General features: G+C 46.6%; 1 non-coding gene across 1 annotated transcript; it reads right to left on the reverse strand.

Annotated features, from left to right (window-relative positions):
* Positions 1-2,627: 2,627 nt before the first annotated feature.
* Positions 2,628-2,734, reverse strand: LOC120256308. The gene has a single exon (XR_005535270.1). It is a non-coding gene; the product is annotated as a small nucleolar RNA R71 (small nucleolar RNA).
* Positions 2,735-13,802: the final 11,068 nt, after the last annotated feature.

The raw sequence follows: 13,802 nt of genomic DNA on the forward strand, positions 1-13,802 counted from the left end.
CTCTTACTTGTTGCTTTTACTCGTTGAGAATTGAATCATTGTCACACTCATTATCATTGATCTTTTACATAGCTAAGAATCAAATTAAGTATTTTTATTCCCTACTCCCTGTGGATTTGATAAGTGTTTGAGTAGACATATTTTTATATATGTTTTACATGCATTGAGCATCGTTTTTACCATGGTTTATGTCTCATATTTCAGTATTTGGTGTTCTTTTATGCATATAGGTTGTGAATGCCTTGAAGAGTAAAAAAAGGAAGCAAAGATAGGCTATAAAGACACAATGTTCGGGAGTTCTTGTTCAATTCAAGGACCAAGACACGAGAGCAGCTCATAAACGTGGAGATGTGTGCCAACTTCCAAGAAGATTCAAGTCAATTCACTATTTGAAGGGCACAAAGGCAGCCACATCTTCATATTCCTTCTCTTTGTGAAGATTGCAAGACCTCTCAAAGATACGTCGATGAAGAAAAAGTTTTTATAGCCTACCACATGGACGTGTGCCCGGACATGTGGCCTTAAGAGAAGAGTGTTCGGATCTCGTTTTGTAAAAAAATACTGTAGCAATTTCACTGTAGTAGTACTGCATCAAACATCGCTCACGCGCCGCGGGAAATCTCGCAACCCACGCGGCCGCTGCGGAAAAATCCACACGGGCGCGTGAGGGCACGTGATGACGCGATCTAAGGCCTATAAATAGCCGCTTTTGCCCTATTCTTTCTAATCTTTGTGCGGCTCTTGAGAGGTGAGACGGCTAGGGTTTGGAGAGGAGGTCTTTTGCGGCTTTTGGAGGCACTTCGTCACCAACTTTGATCGATTCCTCCTCCGTCTATAGCATCAAGGAAGCCACCAGTGAACCTAGCTTCGGAGTGGGTCCTTCAAGACGTCAAGCTCTCCATCAAGGCCATCGGCTCATATATAAGGGGGTTTATTTCTATGGTTTTTAATGTACTTTCATTCATTGATGGTGTATTTTGTATGTTGCTCCATGGAGAGCTAAAACCCTAGAGGGTATTTGGGCTTGTGAACCCTAGGATTCTCATCTTTTGTGGATTTGCTTAGTGTTTCTATTTAATCCGAGTTTGATTAAGTTTTTAATCTTGTATTCTCATTGCTTGCTTGTTTAATTAATCCTTGTGGTTGATTGGATTTGCATGATTTGTTACTTTGATGTGAGAGAGGTCTCCATTAGAGTTAGAACTTCAAGGTTAAAAGAGGGTTGAGAGGGTGAGTCATGAGATAGTGGAGTGTCCCTCTCCCTTCCGATTGAGTGTATTCTATCTCCGTTCCTTAAGCTCTATGCAACCATATTTGGTGTGAGGCGTGAGATTGAGAGATTTCTTCACCGGGACCTTGTAGGGGGTTAGGATCCTTCGCCTGGAATTAGGGTTGGATCAATCTTTAGGAATCGGATACAACTCTTGGAATCCCTAGAGTGTTTTACAGTCATATGTGGTGTGAGGTGTTGAGATTGAGCGATTTCTCCACCGGGACCTCGTAGGGGACTAGTATCGGTGATCGGGAGGCCGGATCCGATTATATTTGGATTTCCATGACTTAACTTACTCATCATAGAAACACTTAGCTTATTCAGTACCTAATACCTGAATCCTAGGGGTAGCATTGCCCGAATACCCCACTTTTACTGATTGAGATCTCCATCCATTTAACCCTTGCATATTCGTCTCCGGTATTCACTTATTCGCACATTAGATCACCACACCTTTCCATTTATCATTAGGTTAGAAAGCAGAGAAGAAGATAGTACTAGTAGCCCTGTTCCCTGTGGATTCGACTACCCACTCACCGGGGTAATTATTACTTCGACACCCGTGCACTTGCGATTTACACGCATATTCGGACGTGTCAGGATTCGATACCCACTCACCCGGGATTATTACTTCGACAAACCCGTGCACTTGCGGGATATACGCAAGGGGGTTCTTGTCAAGTTTTTGGCGCTATTGCCGGGGAGCTAGGCGTTTAGAGATACTTTGCACTTTGTTTTCTTAGCTATTTCACCACACATTCTATTTCACATCTTCTTATTCTATCATCGTTCTGATTTTCTTTTTCTTTCTTTTTGGTGCAGCTCCAGGTTATGAGCCGAGGGAATCCATCAATATTGATTGAAGCAGACCCTGAGCTTGAACGTACACTTAGAAGAAAAGGGAAAGAACCTGTGCAAGAACAGCATAATTCAGCTGATTTGGAAGGCGAGGAATCTGAAAACATGGCAGAACAGAATGAGCAACAGCGAACACTATCCGACTATGCCAGACCTTTAGTGTTGGGGACACAATCGAGTATTGTGCGTCCCCCCATTACAGCTCAGAATTTCGAGCTGAAGCCAGCATTCATCCATATGTTACAGCAGTCCGCACAATTCAACGGTTTGGCCGATGAGGATCCAAACAGTCACATAGAGAGCTTTCTCGAGGTGTGCGATATGCTGAAGATAAATGGGGTGACAGATGATGCCATCAAATTGAGAGCCTTCCCATTTTCCTTGAAGGGGAGAGCGAAGCAGTGGCTACACTCATTACCTAGAGCATCAATCACTACATGGGAGGAGATGGTAGAAGCTTTTCTAGACCGTTATTTTCCTCCCGTAAAATCGCAGAAAGCTTAGGAATGAGATCTCGTCCTTTGTTCAGTTGGAATTGGAGTCTCTATTCGAGACATGGGAAAGGTTCAAGGAGCTCCTGAGAAAGTGTCCACAACACGGATTCCCGGAGTGGATGATTGTTCAAACCTTTTACAATGGTTTGAACCCGAGTACAAGGCAACTCTTGGATGCGGCAACAGGAAATACCTTAGGTAGCAAAACTCCCGATGCGGCTCATCAATTAATTGAAGAAATGGGGTTAAATAGCTACCAATGGAATTCTAGGGAGAAGAAAAAAGTGGCCGGTCTCCATGAAATTGATGCGGTAACCTCATTGGCGGCGCAAGTAGAGAGTCTTAGTAAGAAGCTAGATCTCATAGCTTCGAATAGAGTTGCGGCCGCGACTAATTACACTGGTTGTGGTGGAGGACATGCTCTCTCCGATTGCCTGATCGTTATTGGTGATGTTTCTTCAGTGGAAAATGTTGACTTTGTAGGTAATGGCATGAGACCTCAAGGGAACCCATATAGCAATACTTATAATTCAGGTTGGAAGAATCATCCCAACTTTTCATGGAGTAATCAAGGACCACAAAAGGCCATGGGGCCACCGGGTTTCCAACAACAACAACAAGTCCCTCAAGTGGAAAACAGAATTTCAGGCTTGGAAACCCGAATAATGGATTTAGAGAAGCACTTGGCTAGATTTGTTCAATCTGCAAATACACAGTTTGAATTAGTCAAGGCTACACTTCGCAACCACACTGCCTCTTTGCACAACCTTGAAAATCAGGTGGGGCAAATTGCGAAGTCTCTCTCCGAAAGGCCACATGGAAGTTTACCAAGCAATACGGAAACCAACCCTAGAGAACATGTGAAGGTGATCACTTTGAGAAGTGGTGGTGAGGTTGAAGGGAGGCTTCTGAGTGAGAAGCTGAAAGAACACGCACCCGAGGTTGTAGAGGTTGAGGATAGAGCAAAGAAAGAGAAAGAGGTGGCATCCCCACCTTTCAAGCCAAGAATCCCTTATCCCTCTAGATTGAAGAATGACCAAGGCGATGAACAGTATAAGAAGTTCCTGAGTTTATTCAAGCAACTCCACATCAACATTCCTTTTGTAAAGGCATTAGCTCAAATGCCTAAGTATGCGAAGTTCCTGAAAGACTTGTTGACTAACAAGAGGAAGTTGGAGGAGAGTGCTTCAGTGGTGCTAGATGCTTCATGCTAAGCGGTGCTACAAAAGAACATGCCGAACAAGAAGAAAGACCTGGGAAGCTTCATCATTCCATGTAACATCGACAACTTAGTTGAGGAAATAGCACTGGCGGATTCAGGGGCAAGTATCAACATCATGCCATACACTTTCTTCCAAAAGCTAGGCTTGGGAGAGCCTAGGCCTACTCGGATGACTTTACAATTGGCGGACCGAACGGTGTGACATCCCAGAGGTATCATTGAAGACGTGCTTGTCAAGGTGGACAAGTACATTTTTTCGGTTGACTTTGTAGTGCTAGACGTCGATGAGGATGCAGATGTACCCTTGATACTTGGGAGACCGTTTTTACGGACTTCCACAGCATTGATTAACATGGACAGCGGAGAACTCACACTGAGAATTAGAGATGACAAGCTCACATACCGCCTTGCTGAAGCCATGCGGCATTCTCTTGATTTTGATGACACTTTATACTTTTTAGACACTACTGATGAGCTTGTTGATGAATACATGAAGGAAATGTTCAATCCAGATCCGTATGACGGTTTGTTCGACCAAGAGGAGGGACATGAAGATGTAATGATGCTTGGGTCAACGGATGAAGTATCATCTACCACGGGGATCTTGAAGAAGGTGCTCCGGATAATGAAGAGGGCTAGAAGATGCCACCGGAAACGCTCCAAGGCTGTTGGAGACGTACATGAGCCAAAAAAGTTGGATGAACCATTGATAGGTGGTCTGAAGCCCGATAATACACACTCTACCCTCAAGATACTTTGCACATCATGTTTCCAAGCCATGGGTAGGAGGGTGACTTTCATTCATGAACCCCCGTGAGGTGAGACAAGATACGTTAAGCTAAGTGACGTTAAACAAGCGCTTCTTGGGAGGCAACCCAAGTGTTTACTATTTTTCTTATTCTTTAGTTTAGCTGTTTGCTTGAATGAATTGTTAAGTGTTGGTGTCTTAATCTATTAGATGCTTGTGCTGAGATTTCCTTGTGATCTTTGAATTTTAATCGTGTGTTTTCATGTACAATTGGTGAAGTTTGGTCGTTTGAGCTCTATTTCATATTTTTCACTGGTAAAATTTGCATAATAGGGCAGGCTCTGAGTGTGTAAACATGTTCAGAAATTTTCTGCAGAGCCTGCAGATTTTTCTAAGTCATCCAAAGAAAACACATGGGCTTGTGGAATTTCTGCACACCCATGGATTTGCACTTCAAGCTCATCCAGAGAAGGCACAGGGGCGTGCGGCTACCCCTGTGAATTACCATGCGACTGTCACACGTCCGTGGGTAATTTTTGCATGGGCGTGTGAATTCCTGCAGAGTTGGGCAGATTTTACCGAGAGCACGCAGGGGCGTGGACTCGCCCCGGTGAGCGACCTTGTGAACCACGCACGGGCGTGGGTAATTTTCGCACGCCCGTGTGAAACTCTACAGAGGAGTTCTCTCCATCCCGAGAAGACACAGGGGCGTGCGGCTGCCCCTGTGAGTTTGGCAAGCTACAGTCGGCGTGGGGCTGCCCCTATGGGCCGAGGGCACGGGCGTGGATATTTTCCGCAGCCCTTGCGAGAGAAGTCAGAGTCAAAGGAGCGTTTTCCCGAAAAAGCACAGGGGCGTGCGCACGCCACTGTAGCGCTTTTGAAGTGAGGCGCACGGGTGTGGGGAATTTCCACACGCCTGTGTGGATGCACAGAACGCCAAAAGTCGTGGACTCTGTTTAAAAGAGGATAGTTCCTCTCCCTCTTCATGACTTCTATTCGCCTAAAAACACTCTCACAGTATTCTCCGAGTTCATAGTGCTAATTTGGTGGGATTTTAGTGAAGTTTTCAGACCGGTTCTTCATTTTCTCATTCCATCGCGTCGGTAGGTTTTTTTTTTTTTATCATCTTCCTTGCCAATTCATGGTTTCTATCGATTAACCTGGTTAATAATGCTTTGTTTCTTCAATTGGAAAGACGATTTATGTTTAGAATGAAGTTAGAAGTACTATGAAGTTGTATTTTTGGATTGTTGAAGCGTGGCCATGCGGTTCTCACGCCTCGTGGATCCACACGGGTGTGCGGAAATTCCACACGACCGTGTGGATTTCTGCAGCATTGGTTTATCAACTTGTTTGATCAATTTCATTTAAATCTTGCAGATTATGGCACCTAGCTCAAAGAAGCAAGCTGATAAGAGACCACGTGAGTCATCTCCTGAGCCCGAGGGCATGCGGTTTGCAATTCCAGAGCATCGGGTTCGCTATGAGCGCCTGTCGAGGCTCTGTTTTGGGCAGACTCGATTCTTAGACACGACTATATTGCGAGATCTGCAGCATGGAGATGAGTTTGCTGATGAGATCGAGGATCTCATTTCAGAAAGTGGTTGGCGGTACTTGCTGACGATTAGAAAGCCAGCCATCCGAGAGTTTACACTAGAGATGCTATCATCATTCGAGTTTGATAGATTGTATGCGAGCTTCGACAGTGTGGACATCATTCAGTTTAGAGTATTTGGACACCACCATAGCGTGAGCATTACGCAGTTTTCAGTACTACTTGGCTTGTACGAGGAGGCATTCACAGATACAGAGGAATATGCGCAATTACTGACTGATTACCCTGGAACCTTGACCCCGCATAGAGTTTACAGAGTGTTATGTGGTCAAGGTCAGTACGAGCCGGGGGTGTCCAAGGCCACGTGCCTTTCCCGACCTGCATATAGATACTTGCATGCTATTATGAGTAGGTCGGGGAATGGCCGTGGTGATAGCACTGGTGTCCTGAGCCGTCAGGAGCTACTGTACTTGTACTCAATGGTACAGCGCATACCGATTCACTTAGGGTACATCCTGGCAGAGTACATCAGACATCAGGGACACATTGCAAGACTGGGAATGATCTTCTCGGGCCCCTACATTACGAGATTAATGCTGGTCATGGGTCTCTTGGATTCGATTCGCGGGGCCGAGAAGACGAGTGTATCTGCTCCCCTGAGTCTAGAGATGATGCGGTTGATGGGCATGGTCCGCAGGGTTCGGACAGGGGTTTTTGCTTTAGTGTTACCAACTCCAGAGATAGCCGAGGATGAAGGTGATGAAGCCGGAGCATCTCAGCCCGCTCCCGAGCCTCAGCCAACAATGATGGAGACCGAGGCACCTCCATTGGCAGAGGAGCCACCCCCTAGTGCATATGTTTTCACCATCTCGAGCCAATGATCGCTTTGAGAGGATCGAGATAGCTATAGGGGTGGTCCGAGCTGAGGTTGCAGAGATTAGGGCTACGTAGGCTACTCTGTACACAGAGTTCATGGCTCATTTCGACGTGTTATAGGAGATTTTAGAACGAGACGTCGCCTCATCATTTGTATTGCGTGCCGAGGACTCCTCGAGCCCCCTCGGTTCCTCCAAAGACCTCCATCCTTGACCCCAGCACCGGTAGACCCACCATGTGCATCTCAAGCAGCAGCAGCAGCACAGGAGCCTAAGAGCAGCACCGACACTTGACTTCTCCTTTACTTTCTTGCATTTTATTTTATTTTTCTTGTTTTTAGACTTGTTCACTCGGAAAGGATTCTCCTTTTGAGTTTATTTTCATTTTTCGCATCATCGAGTTGTATTCATTGTTTCAGCTTTTATATTCACTCGATTTATTTTGTTTTTATTGAGCTTCACTGAACCCCCTCGTGTATGCGTGCAGATGGTCTTGTCTTCTTGGGAATTGAGACTTAGTCATGGGCACGGCCAAGGTGCTGAGGCACATGGCCGTGTGAGCCTGTCAACCCGTCGGAACACTACTCCCATGGAATTAGCTTCATCAAACGCAACACTAGGAGTCAGGGGAGTATTGTTTTGATTGCTTACCCCACATCTATTTTGAATGGTATATATATTTTGAGTGAGCTTGCATGTGTACACTGAGGACAATGTACAACTTAAGTGTGGGGGGGAGTTTCATAATGCGCACATCTTTTCTATTATTCTTGATTCATATATGCTCACATAGCCAATGGCGGTTCACCTTAGTTGCAATGATTGTATTCTTAAGTCTAGGGGAATTGTTAACATTGAATGTTTTCATGCTCTAGTTCTTGCTGGAATTTTTAGGAATTTTTGCCCGATTTACACTTAGTGCACTACTCACTCTTTGAACTCTATTGGAAACTCATGTTCGATGTTAAAGGGACTAGTTAGGTTTATTTTCTTGTGCTAAATTCTAAGAAAAAAAATGATGAAAATGAAAAGAAAGAACAAAATAGTTTTATTGTTTATTTGAGTTTGTTGGACGGAAAGAGCTACCACCTATGAAGTATGAAGCTACTCTCATAAGTCGGATACTAGTTATGCACTAATGAGAGAAAGAGCTATCTCATAGAATGAGTGAAAGCTACCACTCGGGTAGAAAGAGCTACCACCTCGAAAGTGTGAAAGCCACCTTAGCGGCCGCTTTGGAAAGGGCTACCTTAGAGGATGTGTGAAGCTACTACCATCTTTGAAATTGTTGTCACTTTTGTAGATAAATAAGTCCCTTGCACTTAGAACTTTGAGGAGTATACCTTGGGTTGTTTTGAGTGAGTTCACATACATACACAAAATTGGGGTTTGTTGTCCTTTTTGATTCAAGTTTTTAGCTAGAGCATTGATTTTTTCGTATTTAGTGTTGAAATTTTCCTTTATTGTAGAATACTTTCGTTGTGTACCTTGGTGAACCTAAGGCCAAGCACTTTCAATATTTTCTTCATTAATGCACAGAATATTTTAATGTTTGCTTGAGGACAAGCAAAAGCTTAAGTGTGGGGGAGTTTGATAAGTGCTTGTGCGATACGAATGGGAAGCGTTCATTCTTTATGTTGAGCATTACTTTTCTCCGGTTTTTACACTAATATGTGTGTTGTTATGTTACTTTTATGCAGGTAGGATTGTGAGGCCGAGTATGAAGGAAATAGGGCAATGTGGATCATAATGAACCAATTTTGGAGGAAATCTTGCTAAGGTTCAAACGCGAAGACATAGGTCAGGTGTGAGATGCTAGAGTGCGTGCCAACCTCCTCGTATTCGAGTAGGCACATCCATTTGGAGGGGCACAAAGGCAGTCACATTCGAGCATTTCGACTTATGCACATAGAACAAGAGCTCCACCAATGTGTACACCATTGAAGAAGCAAGTGATCCACGATGTGAACATGTGCTCGTTTGCGTTACCCCGATGAAAGTATAGAATTGGGAAGCTATTCAGGTTGAATACTGTAGCAGAGCACCGTAGCAACACTGTAGCATATACTATAGCAGCACTGCTCACCGCCGGCCGAGAAACCAGGGAAAAAGAGAATCCACACAGGTGTGTGGAACTTATCCACGCCCGTGTGGAAATTCAGCACAGGCGCGTGGAGCATCCACGCCCGTGTAGTCGCCCGATTCCAGCACTATTTAAAGCCGATTCAGCCCCGATTTTGGTATTCTTTTCTCCATTTTTTCCCCAACTTGAGAGAGGGCTTCAGCTAGGGTTTCGAGGGGTATTAGCCAAGGTTTTGGCGAGGTTCTACGCCTCCGACATCATCATTCCGTAGGAGGAAGGTTGGTAGGGGAGCTTCCGTCGAGGCGTATCCTATACCGGATGAGGGAATCCTTGGACGATGAGTAGAGGACTTTCCACAAGACCATTGACACGACTATTGTGGGGGTTTCTTTATGGATTCATTGCTTTTACATTCTATTTCTTTGATTGTACTTAGCTCCATGGAGAGCTAAACCCCTATTGGGTACTCGGGTATTGTGAACCCTAGGATGTATTTGTTTCTTTGAACCTCTTTATTATGCTTTCAATAAATTGATGTTTATTGTGAGTTCCAACCTTGAATGCTTGATTGTATGAACATTTCTCCTAGAGTGACACTAGGATTGAGAGTTCTTGTTGGTAACCTTGTGAGTGAGTGACACACCACGAGCGTTAGACAAAGCTAGGTTGGAGAGGGTTGAGAGGGTGAGTCGAGAGGTACAGGAGCGTCCCCTTTCCCCTCCGGCGTGATAGATTCTACCTCCATTCCTCGAGCCCTGATAAGTGCTTGTGCGATATGAATGCGAAGCATTATTTCCTTATGTTGAGCATTACTTTCCTCGGGTTTTTACACTAATATGTGTGTTTTATGTTATTTTTATGCAGGTAGGGTTGTGAGGCCGAGTATGAAGGAAATAGGCCAATATGGATCATAATGCACCAATTTTGTAGGAAATCTTGCTAAGGTTCAAACACGAAGACATAGGTCAGGTGTGAGATGCTAGAGTATGTGGCAACCTCCTCGTATTCGAGTGGGCACATCCATTTGGAGGGGCACAAAGGCAGTCACATTCGAGCATTCTGAATTATGCACATAGAACAAGAGCTCCACCAACGTGTACACCATTGAAGAAGCAAGTGATCCACAACGTGAACGTGTACCGTCCATGCCCGTGTAGTCTCCCGATTCTTACCCTATTTAAAGCCGATTCAGCCCCAATTTTGGCATTCTTTTCTCCATCTTTTCCCCAACTTGTGAGAGGGCTTCAGCTAGGGTTTCGAGGGGTATTGGCCAAGGTTTTGGAGAGGTTCCACGGCTCCGGCATCGTTATTCCATTAGGAAGAAGGTTGGTAGGGGAGCTTCGATCGAGGCGTATCCTATACCGGACGAAGGAATCCTTGGACGATGAGTAGAGGACTTTCCACAAGACCATCAACACGACCATCGAGGGGGTTTCTTTATGGATTCATTGCTTTTACATTCGATTTCTTTGATTGTACTTAGCTCCATGGAGAGATAAACCCCTAGTGGGTACTTGGGTGATTGTGAACCCTAGGATGTATTCGTTTCATTGAACTTCTTTATTATGCTTTCAATAAATTGATGCTTATTGTGAGTTCCAACCTTGAATGCTTGATTGTATAAATATTTCCCCTAGAGTGACACTAGGGTTGAGAGTTCTTGTTGGTAACCTTGTGAGTGAGTGACACACCACGAGCGTTAGACAAAGCTAGGTTGGAGAGGGTTGAGAGGGTGAGTCGAGAGGTACAGGAGCGTCCCCTTTCCCCTCCGACGTGATAGATTCTACCTCCGTTCCTCGAGTTCTTTGCGTTCATAATAGAGTGAATGGTCTAAGGGATGAACCTCCGCTGGGGCCTAGTTGCGCGTGCAATGGAGTGAAGCATTGAGGTGATCTTAGTATCTAGGGCTTAATTGTGGCTAGGGACCTTCCGCCTGGACTAAAGGGTTAGGTCTAAATCTAGGAAGAGATTTATCACTTGGAATCGCTAGAGCTCTGATAAGTGCTTGTGCGATATGAATGCGAAGCATTATTTCCTTATTTTGAGCATTACTTTCCTCGGGTTTTTACACTAATATATGTGTTTTTATGTTATTTTTATGCAGGTATGGTTGTGAGGCTGAGTATGAAGGAAATAGGCCAATGTGGATCATAATGCACCAATTTTGGAGGAAATTGATAAGTGTCTAAATGTAGGTGTTTTCATATAATTATCGTATTCACTTTGCATGCATTTTGTGAGGTTTGATGCCCGTTTTATGCTTAATCGTCTTCTATTTGCTTTGTAGGGCATAAGGAAGCCATGGAGAACAAGAAGATATCATTTTGGGCAAAAAGAGAAGAAAACAGGAATTTCATACTACCTAGTATGGGGGCCGTATGCACTGTAGCAGCGGATTATTTTGGAGTGTCTGCCCAGATTTCCATACTACCCAGTATGGGGGCCGTATGCACCCCGTATGGATCATGAATCTAGGGTTTTTGGGTGCCATACGACCCTCATACGACCCCCATATGACCCGTATGCCTCTGGGGGGTATAAATACCAACTTTAGGGCAGATATTGGGGACTTTTTTCAGCTAGGCTTTTTCTAGACCTTTTCTTGGCCGATTTTGGGGAGACACTTGAGAGGTTTTTGAGCGACCTTGGGGAGGAGAAGAAGGGCAAGGAAGCTAGAAGATCATCTAAGCCCAAGGTCCAAGACTCTCAAGGCAAGAAGCAACATCATTCAAAGGGGAGATCTACCACGCTTTGAAGGAAGGAGACCCGCGGCTAGAGGAAGCGTCATTCGGCATTCCTTTGGCGAGGGAAGCATCATTCGGCATACATTCTACCTCCTCCTACACCATTTCATCTAGGGAGTGTCACTCATGCTTTTTCTTGTGTGTTTTACTTGATTATGTTACTTGTTGTGGGATTATGACACACTAGACCCCCCAAGGCCACCGGTGTTGTCGAACCTTGGGGGGTTTATCATGTATTTTTGGATGATTACTTGTTAATTCTTTTGCTTGGCTAATTTTTGAGATCTAATCCATTGTTTTTCATGCTAAGTGCTACATTAAGGAGAAATCCGTAGCTCTTTTATGAGTGATGCATGTAGATGTGACTTGCTCGCATGTAATAGATCATGAATAGATTAGAAGGGGATACTTGTATCATCACGCCGAGAAATTGGGTGTTTGCAGCCCTCCATAGGTTTAATCCGAAGAAGAGTAGGTTTATTCCTGGTTGAGATTTCATACTTAATGCAATCTAGGGATGGGGATTGGGAGAAATTCCTCATTCATGTTCTCGGCTGGCATGTTTTCTGGGCCTTATGGCGCTGTGGGCAGGTTTTCTGGGCAACATGCCAGCTGGGCAAGTTTTCTGGGCCATTGGGCGCGCCGGGCAAGTTTTCTGGGCTGCTATGCTGGGCAAGTTTTCTGGGCTGTTGCCGCGGGCAAGTTTCAAGGCTAATGTGCGCTGCGCAAGTTTTCTGGGCCATTGTGCGCGTGGGCTAAGTTTTCTAGGCCATTGTGCGCGGCGGGCAAGTTTCTAGGGCCAATGGGCGCGCCGGGCAATTTTTTCTAGGGCCATTGCGCGCCGGCAAGTTTTTCGGCCATTGAGCGCGGCGGGCAAGTTTTTCTAGGCCATTGGGCGCGGCGGGGCAAGTTTCTAGGCCATTGGGCGCGGGGCAAGTTTTCTAGGGCCATTGGCGCTAGGCTAGGTTTCCTAGGCCATTGGGCGCCAGGGCAAGTTTTCTAGGCCATTGTGTGCGCCGGGGCAAGTTTCTAGGCCATTGGGCGCGCTGGGCAAGTTTTCTAGGCCATTGGGCACGCGCGGGCAAGTTTCTAGGCCATTGGGCGCGCCAGGGCAAGTTTTCTAGGCCATTGTGCTGGCCGGGGCAAGTTTCTAGGCCATTGGGTGCGCCAAGGCAAGTTTTCTAGGCCATTGGGCTCGCCGGGGCAAGTTTTCTAGGCCATTAGGCACGTCGGGGCTCGCCGGAGGCCGGTCGGGGCTCGCCGGAGGCCGGCCGGAGCTCGCCGGAGGCCGGCCGGAGCTCCCCGGTGTCCGGCCGGAGCTCGCCGGAGTCCGTCCGGCCGGTGGCCGGCGGCCGGCGGGTGGCCGGCGGTGGTGGCCGCCCACCCGGCCACCCGCGGCGGTGGCTAGCCCACCCGCCCACCGGGCGGGCGGGTGGTGCCGCGGCGGCGTGGCACGGGCGCCGGGCGTGATCGCTGGCCCACTGGCGCGCTGCCCGCCCATGGGGGGAAAAAATTGCCTTCCCCCTATATAACCTGCGAAAAACATCCCCCCAAGGCAACCCTCGGGGGTACAAAGGGTCTCTGAGACCCCCTTTTTTTCTCGGGCCGCTCACCGCGACGTCATCGAGCGCGGGCTGGCCGGTAGCGGCGCTGGTCGACGACGCCGCACGATGGCGCCCAACTCCGGTAATCTCCCACCAATCCACTCGTGCGTTTTTGATGAAACTTCACCCCTGGGGGTTTTTTATGATGACAAATCCATCCGCGATGGTCCCAGGGCGAGATTCCAAAGTCGACCGACCGCCGTCCCCGACGCCGACGCATACTCCCCGATCGAACATTGGCTACGGTCATCCAAAATCCGTGAAACTTCGCCCGGGGTTTTCATGTGATGCCAAACGATGTGGGCGGGGGCGCGGGCCGATGCCGCCGTCGCCGACGGGCGCGCCG

Source organism: Dioscorea cayenensis, unplaced genomic scaffold (genome assembly GCF_009730915.1).
Source record: "Dioscorea cayenensis subsp. rotundata cultivar TDr96_F1 unplaced genomic scaffold, TDr96_F1_v2_PseudoChromosome.rev07_lg8_w22 25.fasta BLBR01001392.1, whole genome shotgun sequence".
Taxonomy (NCBI): domain Eukaryota; kingdom Viridiplantae; phylum Streptophyta; class Magnoliopsida; order Dioscoreales; family Dioscoreaceae; genus Dioscorea; species Dioscorea cayenensis.